Here is a 14,011-nt window from a genome sequence, read left to right on the forward strand (position 1 = left end):
TCCAAGCATGAGTCTGGGGCTCTCGCTTCATGTCCTTGATAGTTTGATGATGATGATGATGTCATTGTCTTGGGCATGCCTTGGCAGAGAGGGCACACGCCATCCATCTTTTCAGCACTGTGTCTTTCACAGAGAAATCAGGGGAGCTTAAGGGCTTTGACTCAACTTGCATCCCTCCCACGCCCGCCCTCCCCCTCTTTCCTCTCTGCTCTCGTCTTCCTCTGCCTGTCTGTCACACTCTCACTCCAGCATTTGCTCTGCCTTACTGTGCTCTCCTTTCCTTCTCCTGGTTACTGTCATGTCCTCGTCCGTCTCAATTCTCTTGCAATGTCACTGTCTTGCTCCTCTCATTCATTCTGTTTATCCCTGTGTCTCCTCCATTCTTCTCCCTGCCTAACTCTCTTTGTCTCCAGATAAGATGTGAGGACTCCTCACAGCCTGATATGAGCCAGAACTGGGGGGGAAAAAAAGTGTCCGTACGTGCGTCTTTCTCATCAGAAAGATCAGGAAAATGAATTGGGGGACAGCAGTAGCCAGTGAGAAATAAATATCCATATGGACTGCAGGGACTGTACTGGCTGTGATTAGTAACCTGCCATAAAAAGTCCTGTTCAAATATTTAGCAGGAATGGTTTGTCATTTGTGTATTGAGAACACTCTTAGACTTGAATCTGATTTATCTGGAGGAGTAGTTAAGCTTCAATCCTTCGCAACAGATGGAAAGAACTAATTTGAGATTAAAACCAAAGTGAATTAAAAAGATGAAAGCTCAACACAGGTCTAAACCTTTTTGTTTGGACCTTTGTTCCTCCTCGTACTATTTTTCTTGCACAGACAGGAACTGATTTGTCATTGGATCTTGAAGGTTATTGTTTTTTCCCCCTCAGTCCCTCCAGCACAGTGTGTGTGCTTTTCATTTCCCCTCTGAAAAAAAATAGTTAGGCTCAAGCTGCACTTGGGGGATATATCTATTTTTAACCCCAGTGAAGTCGAGGCATCTTGTGGGAGAAGGAGAAAACAGGGAGACAGGATCCATCTTATATGGCAAGATGAGACTTCTGGGACATATGACCTTTATTGAAAAGCATCTGCCTGATGCATAACATCAGCACAGATACGGCAGACTGTTCCTGATATTAAAACATTCAAAAACGTGTGTAATTTCTCATCATTCACAACAGTTTTCATTACTGTCCTCACCCATTTCAACTGGTAGCAGCTGGCTTTTATGTGTAGACATAATATGGTTACCATGGTTACTTATGTGGAAGAACAGACTTGAAATAGAATAGATGACATTATCAGAAATAGAAGTTTCTCTTCCAGGAGGCAACAAAAATGGTGAAATCTAGTTTAAATTGCATCATTGAAGTCACATGTAAATAATATCTGTCTGCCACACATGCAGTAGATACTCAGTATACGTAGAGAAAGCAAACAACGGCACCAGAGGACGCTGCATGTCAAACGGCTTTTTCACCAGATAATAATGAAATGAAGACAAAAGCTGATCTCACATGTTCACCCATGTCTTCGCGTCTAAATTAGGGGATAGCAGCCCTCTCACTGCTCCCACTGCTACTGTAAAGGGACTGACAAGGCTACTTAGAAGATGAATGATCCTCTGGTGCAGGAGAAAAGCCATTAAGGACTCTGAAGGAAGGATAAACGATAAAGCGAGGTGGAGTTGAGAAAACTGTGTTTTCATTGCCAAGTGACCCGCTTTGCATTTTCTCCTCGTTGTGCGCACAGCGCAGGAATGTCTCCGTCGTCAGTCATTTTCTGACAGCAGGGGCCGTACTTCCACACATGAAACGACGCACAGAAACCTGAACCCTGTGCACATTATACTTCAAGGTCACACATGGAAATAAGTCTGTCAATATTTGCGTGAGGCAATGCTTCTGTTTGGTTTGTTGGCAGAAGTTTCAGATGCTCAAAATATCAGCCTCACATAGAGAAAGGTTAACCAACTCAATGTTTCCTTTTTGTTTGTAAAAGTTGTTGTGTTTGTTCTTCCTGGAACACCTTCATAGAGCAGAGATACGTGTCCTACTTTCAGCCCTCCTCTGTTATCTGGGCTTTGAGCCAGCAGGGCTTTCCTTGCAGAGGAGTAGGTGACGGGCTTTGTCTGACCTGGAACCTCCCTTTTTTACAACCACGGGGGACTTTATTCGGAGTACTACTAAATTAGGCTACCTCTGACTGTAAGGCACACAAACTCCCCCACACAGAAAGGTGGCAATCCTGAGAGGACACGGAAGCGCAGATTCTAAGAGAGCACATCAGCGGGACATTCTAAACAGTGTTAAGTATTAAAGAGCGGCTGTGTCTGTGCCTGTGCCTCTGTGTGTGTGTGTGTGTGTGTGTGTGTGTGTGTGTGTGTGTGTGTGTGTGTGTGTGTATGTGTGTATGGTCATGGAGCTGACGGTGAGAGTGGAGGGCAGCCCGGTGCCAGCGGAGCCAGTGGGCGGGAATGCCTTCTGTTACTTTTTACTTCCAGGTCACCTAGCATTACACAGGAGAGGCTCGAGATGGACAGTCTGCTCCTTTTACCAAACTCAAGCTCTGTTGCCCTTTCCGATTCTAATGGTGCCCTTATTTAACTCTAAAGTACAAGAATACTAAGACTACACCTGTAGTCACCAATTAATTTCACAATCTACACATTTTGTGACACAAACTTTATGCAAAATTGTTCAAACCATGACCAGAAATATTGTTGTTCATTGCCAGTGTCGGAGGCCAGAGTTAATTGATGCCCATTGTAATTCTGTAAATGGATCGTAATTCATGCACCCTCTGACCGATTTTGCTAAAGTAGTCCTCTCTCACTTTACTGAATAATGACCATCTTAAGGATTCTCTGAGATAAAGGTAGATTATGGCCAACTCCCGTAGAGTCCTGTGCAATCAGATGTAAAACTGCTGTTCGCTGAAATAATTCACACATTTGTGAATCAGAAACGTGTGAATGTGCGATCATGAAGAGAAGCTTTTCACTCATTTCCCTTCACGACCTTTCTCAGTTTTGTTCTTTCTCTCACACACTCATCTAATGGCTGCACACACAATCAACTTCTGCTCTTTCATCTTGTCTCCATCCTCTCAGGTTGTGTTTTTCTCCTCAGCTTCTGTTGTACATCTGAAGTTTTATGAAATTCCAACAACAGTGAGGACACTCTTATAAACCCAGCGTATGAAGTTTTTATGAGCTGAAAATACATAATTCTGCCTCTGAGAAAGCTTGTTCAAGCACAGTGAGTGGTTGCAGCTGTGATGTGGAGAATGTTATTACCGTGACGTGACTGTGGAGCTGCTGAAAAGTCAGTCTTTTTAAAACCTGCATAATACGCACGGTCACTACGTCCAGTTTCATTGCTGAGGTTGAGGGGATGCAGTCATCAGACAGAGAGTGGTGTCCAACAAGGCGAGCAACATGAGCGATCAGACAGCCAGACGGATTTTAAACATATCTCCAGTTTATCTAAACCACATTTTAGAAAGAGGAAACCAAAAGTCAACCCACCAAAACAGCATAACTCTTCCTTGCACATAAACCTGAAGGCAGTTGTAGCTATGGTAAGTGTAATAGGCTGAAGCGTTGCGGAAGATGTAATGCATTTCGGTAATACAGAAAACTTTATTGTTCTCCTTTGTTTTCCCACATGAAGATGAGCCATGTAAATCTACAAACATATCTTTCACATTCACTTTTTCACTCCCAAAATATATTTGTAGAAAAGGACTCAACTGTGGACTAATTTAAAAACTGCTAGTTACTGCAGAAATATTTTTTTGTATCTCGGCAATTAGGTTGTTGAGAGAAATGTCATAACTGAATGTAAAAATTGCTATTTAAGACCCAGATTTTTAAAAATAATATAAATTCAAAACTGCTTTATGAGTAACTTTGCACTTCAGGTTTCCCAATTGGTAGCATGAAATAATCCTAAAAATCTTCAAATTTCATTATACCATCCTGTGACACAGGAAGCCAGTTAAAAAGTCCTCTTCCTCTGGCATTCATGTTATCCTCTGAGGAAACGAGAATCATTTAGCAAGCCTTTCTCTGCACTACAACTCTCACTGTGGTTTTGTATCAACTTAAAGTAAAAAAAAAAATCTTAAATATATGCATTGATTAATCTGGGCGTACAAGGCACATTTGCAGCATTTATTCAGATAGAATGTACTTTTTTTCTGCCTTCAGGTCCATTATGCAAGATAAGATGTTGAATAACAAGAAGAATGTAAACCTTGAGGCTGCAGTGTGTCCTTAGGTGCTGTTAGTATTGACTGGTTCAGCTGGGGAACTCAGGGGAAATGTCCTACTCGGCCTGAGTAACTAGCGGAGCTTTGCTTGTTAAAGCACTTCAGTAGGCTTCTGGATAGTCCGGCTGCGTGACTGCACCGGCAGCGCCCAGGTGTGGTTGTGTGTATCCATTTTAATGAATGGGAAGGAGGGAGAGCGCGCGCTGCTCCTCAGACCGTCCACCAAGTAAATAAAAATGAAATTGATCTATATAATAGTGGGGAAAAGCTAATGCACCAGGGACCTCTCCCGTGTAGGGCCTGTTAGTTTTCTCGCTGGGTACAATCTAAGCCCCGAGGGGGGGGGGCGTTCTTTCAGAAATCATCCAGTCTTACATAACAAGTCCTATAATGTCAATGAAAAGGGCCCATTTAAAGGAGCATGAATAGCAGGAGAAAACGACGTGCAATAATGCGATTGATACATATGGGAGGCTCGATGCAGTGGTCCATCTTAAAATTGTGTGGATAATAAAGATGGATGCTATGGCAAAATGAGATTCGATTCGACTTAGAGACTTGTAGCCACCTGCAATAGTCTTATTTTCTCCGGCTTCCTCTTAATGAAGCCAGGTTTTAATCAACTAATTCAAATGAGACCTTTAGCGAAAGCACACCCTCGTGTTCATCCGGAGGTCAGAGGACCTGCTTTTATGCAAAGCCAACGTGCAACATGCAGGGGCAGCTCTCGCTCTGTTAAAATGCCGCCCTCTTTTTCTATGAATTATTTCTCATTCGCGCTTCACTCCCACGGCCACGCAGAGTCTCGGCCGCGCACGAGCCCGAAGCTGTCGGGAGCGCGCGGCAGTCCTGCCTCATCCGCCGCGCGCCTTTGCCGCCGTCGGAGGATGGGAGAAGAAAATCCGTCTTTTGCCTAAAACCGCCGGGCCTATTAGCGCTCGTGCTCTCGCGCGACCGCCCTCCGCGTGGTGAAGAAGCTGCAAATTTTAACCCGACTCGTCGATCATTTGTCCTCATTTCTTTTTTTTTCTCCTCCCCCCTCCCGCCGGTCGATGAGACAAAGAGGGCAGCGAGATACGAGAGGGGTACGGCAGCTGTGGTGATGTGGTGTTTCAGGGCTCATCCTTCATTTCGCAGGTCATTCCTCTAACTTGAGGCTGTCGACACTCGCCGCCGCTGTTCGGCTTGGGGCATGGGAATGCTGGGAAGCCACTTTAACGGACCTGAAGTCATGAGACTCCACCAGAGCGCTTTCGTTTCCCGGAGCAATGAGCCCCTAGGAGCCTAAACGTCTTGTCAAAGGTAAGACGAGACTCACACAGCTGATTGCAGCAATGTCAGTCTCACCGGGGATTAGATCGTTTTCATAGGTGCAAGAAGACGACAAGGCTTCATCCAAACAGGTGGTGTCCTGCAGCACGGGCAGCTCAACTCATGACGGGGGAAAAGTATATCAACGTATATCTTTGCGTTAAAATGTAACATTCCTGTGGTCCCACAGTGCAGATCTGACCTATTTTGGGGATCGGAGACAACCGAATTCCGTGCAAGACGAATGCGGATGAAGAAGTTGCCTAACTGAAACGTTGAATGACAAATAGTACGCACTCGAGGCTGAGCGAGGAGCGTCTTTCACGTTAAAACAGTGCGCTGGATTCAGAATGGCAATGGCACAGAGCTGGTAGGTGTGGGATTACTGGAGAGGACCGAGATTAGACACTGAGTTAACACTGGGTTGGTGACAGAAAGAAAAACGCACCAGTAAAAGGAACAAACATCCTGGTAGTGTCCTTAGATTAACTAAGCGGTTGCTGACATTAGAAAAGAATACTGAGTATCTTCAAAAAAACAACAACTTCGCAAGTCTTATCAGCATGGAAGGGGGACATGCAAAGAGGCAAGCTTGGAAATGTGTTGTGCACAATTTTAGCAATGCTTCACCCCCCCACCACTGATTCTATCAGTGCTACTTCATGTCCTCCTTGTGTTTTTCTCCTTAGCTGTTTTTATCAAGATGTATTACATAATCTAATATTTTAATGTGGAATGTAAGAAAGCACACGTGATTTGCTGATTTTCAACCCAAATATGAAGCTGAAAAGAGTAGAAATACTTCAAAATTCAGCATCAAACATTCCAACTTGTTTGGTTTGGTTTTTAGACGTAATGGTGTGGAGTATAGCTGCATATTGACTCCTTCCATTAGAGTAGCATACACAGTAATGATGGACTTAAGATGGTCTGAGTATACAGTACATTAACAACTCCTATACGAGGCCAAATGCATTTAACATTGAGTTATTTCCCTGCCAAGAAATTTCTTTTCAGCATGCATATAATCTTAGTGATTTTTCAAAAAAAAACAAAACTTCTGGCCTGCCCACAAAGCTACATGTTTTCTCATTCTCCCGCAATTTTCTCGACATGAACATCTGACTTGAATAATAAGGAAGTAAGACGCCAGAGTTAGACTGTGGAGGACAATCGGCACATTCCCTGCTCAGAGAGAAAGCTGTAGCCTACATGTGACAGTTGCTGCTACATCACAAAGCCTCACTACAAATCTCAGTGTTTCACAGGGCATATGTGACATTTTGTTAGTCACACGCTTGGCTCTGTCATTTTGTGACCGTGTTAGCCCGTGTTCACACTGTTCTATTTTTCCCACAACACTCTGAAAAGATTCTGTCTTTCCTCAGACAGCATTATATGGTAATATGGCATTAATTAAATAAGAAGGATATTTAAAAACTCAAATCATTTCTGGATGCTTTCAAGTCCCTTGCGCCGGTTTGAATTTAATAATCAATCTTCATTTTCATTTTTAATGTGTTGCATTGTTCCACCACCTTAAAATGCATGCCTGTTTCTGAGATAAAACTCTAAACCCTCTGCCATATGGTGCCCGGTGATCCAGCGACAGTCATAGTTGGAAGTAGCTTAACATATACAGGAAGAGAGCCTCTAGGTTTCCACTTGTGATGAAAAATTCAACTACTTACTCAGTGACAAGCTGGTTGCTCAGCTAAGAGACGTTCTTAAAGTGTGCCCCAGGAACATCAAACAGCATTTTGGTTTCTTGCTTGTGACCTCTTAATAACTACGGCCGGTAATCTTATGTATTTACTGCAGCTTTGTGTTAAAGGACAATCAAGTACAGGGAGGGAATTATGGAAATCGCCGTTGATATGACATATAATTGCTGGAAGCTTGCTGCTCTCCAATGACTGCACAAGCTTGGTTGCAGTAGTAGTTTGTTAATGCATCCTCACAGGCCCAACTAAATAATGGCCACTATCTATGTCAAGTGAACTAGTCTAAACTTAGTTGGATTTTGAATAGCCCAGCAAATTACAACCCTTTTGGAAGTTGGTCGAATCAGCTACAACATAGGTTTAAAATGTTTTTAACTCTGAAACTAGATACCCACTGAGGATGTCTTAATGGTATTATTTTTATGGTAACTGTGGAGAGAGGACTCTCAGACTCCAATTAACTGCACTGCACTGCAGATGCCAATGAGAGCTGAAGTTTTGGATTTCCTCAGAGTGCCTCTGAATACAATACCACTGATATTAACTGATGAGTCTTTAATCAGTGATTTTTAATCTAATGCTATTGGATATTCAAGATCATGCTGCATCAGTGGGAGATGTGCTTGAATCAGTGTATTGTGTGACACTCTGACAACATCATCTCATCATACTCGATTCATTAATTACTGATTGATGCTTTCCTCGTCTTCCCATTGTAAAATAATTGGCTGATGTTTGAAGTTTTTTTTTTTTACACTGGCAACGATAGGAGCTTGAGAATAAATATTAAAACTATACTTTCCTTGATTCCTTACTTTACAGGATAGAATTTTTTTTTATTTTTAAGAATGTCTGATTCAGGAGCAAGTTGTCTTTATACTTGGCACTAGGGAGACTATCCGTTTCATTCTCAAAAAGTATTGAGTTTCAGTAGTGAAGGTATTGGCACATTGATCAAGGAGGTTGCATCGCATTTAGTTTGGTGGTTCAAAGTACAACCTACAGCAGGAGGATATCGATTCAGTCGAGGAAACTGTCTTAGCTTACATCTCTTGACAGGGAGGTCAGAGGTCATGGTCATAGAGCCCCTTTAGAGCTTTCTATTTTCTGATGACTGGAGCTGATAGAGTTTCAGTGGTTCACTTTAGAGACTTCAGTGGAGCATCGTTGACACAGGGGCTTGAATCTAGGTCCTCTGGTTGGAGAGCAGGCTGCCAACTCACTGTGCCTCCCCGCTGTGCATTAGGGAATTGCTGTGATTAAGCGGAAGGGGCATTTGCTCACAACATGTTACTGTTGTTGTTTCAGTCCTTGAGTGTGAATGCATGTGCATATTTGCTGTCCGGTGTCATATGCTGTAAGTGAATACTTTACAATGACAGCAACTAAGAAGAGTTACTCACTATGGGATGATCATTGTACGCTGTATGAAACGCGAGCCGTCGTCTGGCATTGAAATTCAGAGTGCCATCCTACTCAAGTAACACCAAATTCCGATGTTCTGAAGAAAATGCTTCATTCATAGTTGAACATATATCAGCTACTGCAAACTGAACTTTGGCCTTGTGTTACCCCAAATAGGCTGGAGCGAAATGGTGACGTGGATATAAAACTCTGGGAAAATAGTTTTGGATAGCTTTTATTTTTCCAGCATGTAACCGATGAGTATTTTCATCCTTTCACCGAAGTTTGATAGACCAGGCAGGCCATTAATAGACCAACTGTTGTTGGAGATGGAGCTCAAGTATTCTTTAAATGACGCTGGTTTGACATTTGGGCAAATGAACCTCCTAAACTGCAGCTCTGCATTCCTAATTGTGAAGGAAAAACATTTGCAGTGATTGCAAATTGCTGTGATGCCCAACGTAGTTTTTGGATTCTGACTCAACTCTGAATTACTTTGTCTTTCATTTATCACAAGAGCAAAACAAGAAGTAATCCCACTGTACCTCAGCAGAAAAGAAATTTGCTCTTTCCTGTTTTTGGTCCTGTATGACTAGGGCTGTGTACAAATCACTCTACATTTGCTACCTAGTGCACTACATTTTCCCATCCACCATTTTATTTGAGAGTTCAAATTCTCAGTCTGAAATGTGTGCTTCATAAAGTGTCCAACAATTCCACAGTACAAAGTCCTGCATTTGATGGATATGAAAATCACACTTGTGTGACACTACACTTGTCAGTGGTGACTAGTAGAAAGATGACAATTCATAACTACAGAGTATTAGAGAGTATTGTATAGTGGATGTTATATAGGGAATGGTGTATGAGTTAATGAGGGAGTGATATCGGATACAGCTTAGCTCTAGCTCTTGCCTAATGATGGAGTCATTACTGTAAAGCAGCTGACTCGGGAGAATCTCGAGAAATGTAGGGAAATTCAGTGTGCCAATATACCGTAATTAACATTTTCTGATACTTTCGGAGCTGCTCAGGAAGAGTTACATGGGCTTGATTTAAGAAATAGTACATGAGAAGAAGTGCTAGTAGATCAGCACAGCAGTGCCAGTTTTATGGTTTAGCATGGTTTAAAGCCGTAACTCACAATAAAGTTTAATAGAGTGGTTTATATTTATAAGGAAAAACATGCAGTTACTGTGACACAAACTTTATGCTTTTCATACTGAATGCTTCCTTCAAGACTGATGCAGTTGCTATGCAACATACACAATAAGAGATCCAGTCTGGTTCCAGTGCGGTGAAGCAGAGTATCTAATGTGATAGCGCTTTACCAATGGCTGATCTGATGAAGGGATGAAGAGTCCTTGTCAGTTATTGGTGACACAGTAAGCCCTCTGGCTATCATGTAAATAGAAACAGCTGGGGTTTGTGGTTTAAGGTATTTCTTACTGTGGAGGGAAGGCCATTTGTTTGGTTGGAAGTTGAGCAGGTCCCTACCAGCTGCTGTATAAAGTTCCTAAGGCTTTGTTCAGACTGCATGTAAATCCGATCTGTTTCTCAAATCAGATTTTTCAGACAAACTGTCCTCACTGTTATTTGCAAGTGATCAGATCAGATTTGTGTGTCCAGACATCACCAACCTATCTGCATGGGTTGCTGTGGTAGCGACTTAGGCGTAGCTATGCTGGTGACGTGGCTTTCTGACGCAAAGCATGTGAAATTGAGGTCTTTGCCTGGAAAGAAGCCTCCCCCCAAAGTGCCAGCAGACAATTTATTTGGCGTCTGTTCATGGACCGTTGTTGTCGTTGTCCTCCATAGCACCAAAAAAACCCTCTACTCTCTGGCAGTACTCTGCCTCTGCTCTGCTCTGTAGTAGCATAGATTCTGCTCATTCTGTCAGTCTGCATTTGACATCCTCATTGTTTGTTGCGTTGCGAGTGATGCAAAAGACACTTTGAAATCAGATTTAAGTGGTCAGAGTGTCCGAACTGAGATGCATCTGTAGAAATCTGATTGGAAATACATTTCAAAACACCTCCAAAGGTGATTTGGATCGGATTTGAAAAAATCTTGTTTCATGTAGTTTTTTACTGTTCAGACTTTCTAAAATCAATCCGAATCCAATCTGGTTATGCCAAAAAAACAAAAACAAAAAACAGATTTGGGTTGGCAGTCTGAACAATGCCTAACACTCTGCTTTGCTTCCTTCTTTGGGTGTAGAGCCCAGTGTGAACACACTGCGAGTGGTAACAGGAATCTTAATAGATTTTAATTAAGCGTTTTGGCTTTTGATAGGTATGCAAGGCATTTGAATGGAGCTACATATAATAAAAAAGATAGACAATTTAAAAATCAGTAGAGGCGCTCCTGGAAATGACTCTCAGCCAATCAGGAGTAGGAAGGACAAACTACCAATAGGGATAAAGGGAGACATTTTTCCTTTATTCATTTTTCTTTTTCCCTTTAATGATGATGTTACCTGTGTTTGTGAGAAAGTAACCCCTCCCAGTAAAAAATCCCTATAGGATAATTCAGAAAAACCCAAAGGCATGACCGGACTGTCATCTATTCTTCCTTTCTTCCAGGAATACTAATTTGTAAAAAAGTTAAACCCACAGTTCTACGGTGGTCACAGATATCGACCTCCTGAGTTTTAAAGAGGTACGTTGTTTGAGGTGTCTTAGTCTTTCTGCAGGACAGTGGGTTACAGCCGGTCCTGCTGATCATTTATCACGCGTGGAGGAACCTCTCCGGGACTCTCACTGATAACTAGATAATGAGCACTCACTGGAGATGAGTAGGACTTATAGTGTTTTGGCCTTTGAGGGCCACTTTTATCTTTCATGGGGTGAATGAGAGCTCTTCACCTGCACTGTGTGGGTGTCACCTTGCACCACATTTAAAACTGGCTGAAACTATAATAAAATATATGATGAAATAGTTGCAAGGTTTTGCAATATATTTCATACACATTAGTACTGATACTGTTATTGAACTATACTGATAAAATTATAAAAATGGCAAACATCATTTTGAACTGTTAAGTTGTTATAATAGAGGTATGTGTTTAATTTTAATTTTGGCTGTAAATTGTTGTGTTGTCCATCACAGACAATTTTCTTCACCTTAACATCTGATAAAGTCTCTTTTTTTATTCTTTTAAAATGCCAGTTCCCTCTCACCAGGAGGTCAATTGTCTGAACATTTTGATTAATAACTTTTGAGAAGCCACTTTAAAATCAGAAAAATGCTTCTGGTAATTCATCTCCCTGGCTGAATGTTCCTCTGGTACAAATGTCAAACCTGTAAACTATGTGTCTTCTATCTTTGCATATAAGATCTTGTGAAGGACTAACTTCAAAACTTCAGAGGTCAGGGTATTTATTTAGGCATTTCTTAGGCTGACCTGTGATGGTGTTTACAACCCAAGAATGTTTTTAATACCAATGATAATACCAATGATAAAAATGTGAATATTCCACCAGAATTGATGATATTCAGGATCAAATAGTCCCAAACGTATGTTGCCTTTTCTTTAACCACCAGGGATTTTCCTGGCTCAAGATTAGGGCAAGGGGGTACCTGTAGATGGAGCTGACCTTGGACCAGCAAGAGGCAAACACCGCAGCTAAATGTGATTCTCTCCTGTTGATTCTCAAAATCACCACCAAAATACACATTAGAAGCAAAAATACGTTTTTTTTTACCCTAATTTCTTGAGAAAAAAAATAACATACATAACCTCAAACAGATATCAGTCAACGTAACTAAACAAAGTTTCTTTAAAGTGGGACATGGAAATGAATGAATGTCCCTGGTATTCTACTTACAAAAGCGGTAGAGGACTGGGCAGATCCCTAGCCTGACTGTTTGTAACTGTGAAATGATTGTGAAGTAGGTACTGCTGACTTGACTTTCAAAGTAAAGCACCTGTCATGGGTAAGCATCAGAGATATAATATTAAACACTGTGGCTGTGCTCTGGGGAAAACCGTGCTGCCTCCCGGGGCAGATTATTTTCCTCTCTGACAGCTCCAGGGATGAGTGGCTGATCGGGCAATAAGACCCCATGCATCACACCTGTCAGCAGGAAGCTTATAAAGGAGGTCCACTCCCCCTCGTCCACTCCAGCTCCTGCCAATTTGAAGCTGAGAGATGTGGGTCAGCACCACACATGTATGCCGGCTTTCACTCTGCACCACACCCAATGCTCTGACCGACATCGTGGAGACGCGCATGGTTAGATGGAGCCTTGAAAATCATCATGTTCCTTGGTACAGGTTTCTGTGTAATTACTGGTTTGATCTCATTCAGACACACTGTCATCCATTTTGGCCTTTGTTTAAGGGGATAAATCCATCTTTATGCCTGCCAAAATCTGTCTAGGCACGCTTGTCTCCTTCTCTCTGTATTTCAGCTGATTATAGTTTGAGATGAAGTATCAAAAAATGTTATTTCCCTTTTTTTTCCCCAGTAGTTCAAAATGTGACTAATGTGCAAAGTGATAAGTAAGTCATCCAGGAGAGGAATTACGCTGTGCCTAGAAATGAAAACGGTAATGCTGACAAATCTTTATGGAAACACAAAAATCCGGGTAGAAAGCACTGTAATAGATAAAATTAAGCTATCAGGAGTCGTTTTTCTGCTCTCTAATGTGTTCTGCGGCTTGCTGGTGGAAGATGCAGATATCATCTATAATACTACAGTACTTTATAAACCAATTTGTGTCACTATAATGGAAAACCTTAATAAAATATTAGCGGTATACTGTATTAGGAACTAAAGCACTTGAAAGAAGGTACCTTCGACACCACAGCTTGTTACGCCCAAAGGCATCATTCCTATCATTTGCTTTTCGCATATCATTTCATGCCGTGTCATTTCTCCACTGACTAACCCCTAACCCTAACCAAAACAGCGTTACATGACACGTGAAAAGCTTAACATGCGTAGACATGACACGCGAAATGTCCTTAAAGTGGTGTGTTATTTGCACATAATCCCATGAGATCACATTACATTTCTTGTTCCAAAGGCTGATTGTTCAACCAAGTTTCATCAGGTCAAAATATGAATTTTTTACCGTACCTGTGGTCTAAAGCAGTTCCTCCCATTTGGCCGTAAAAACTCATGTAGGCTAGGAGGAAGTGTTAAATGAGCAATGATCAAAAAACATGGCATATTTCTATTTTCTGATCTTCTTTGTATCAACACTTCAGTGTAACTCTGTTAGCATTCAGTATCTTCATTTCAGAGCTTAAGTCTTGTGTGTAATTGTTGGTGCTGATTTCCCCAGTG

The 14,011-nt window shown here is 41.8% G+C and overlaps 1 protein-coding gene across 1 annotated transcript in view; it reads left to right on the forward strand.

The window, feature by feature from the left end:
• Nucleotides 1-5,206: 5,206 nt before the first annotated feature.
• Nucleotides 5,207-14,011, forward strand: part of LOC120804256 (probable G-protein coupled receptor 153) — a 38,530-nt gene continuing 29,725 nt past the window's right edge. Inside the window, exon 1 of the mRNA XM_040153591.1 lies at nt 5,207-5,577. The gene's annotated coding sequence lies outside the window, so the exon portion shown is untranslated. The remainder of the gene's footprint in view (nt 5,578-14,011) is intronic.

Source organism: Xiphias gladius, chromosome 18, assembly GCF_016859285.1.
Source record: "Xiphias gladius isolate SHS-SW01 ecotype Sanya breed wild chromosome 18, ASM1685928v1, whole genome shotgun sequence".
In the NCBI taxonomy this organism is placed as follows: domain Eukaryota; kingdom Metazoa; phylum Chordata; class Actinopteri; order Istiophoriformes; family Xiphiidae; genus Xiphias; species Xiphias gladius.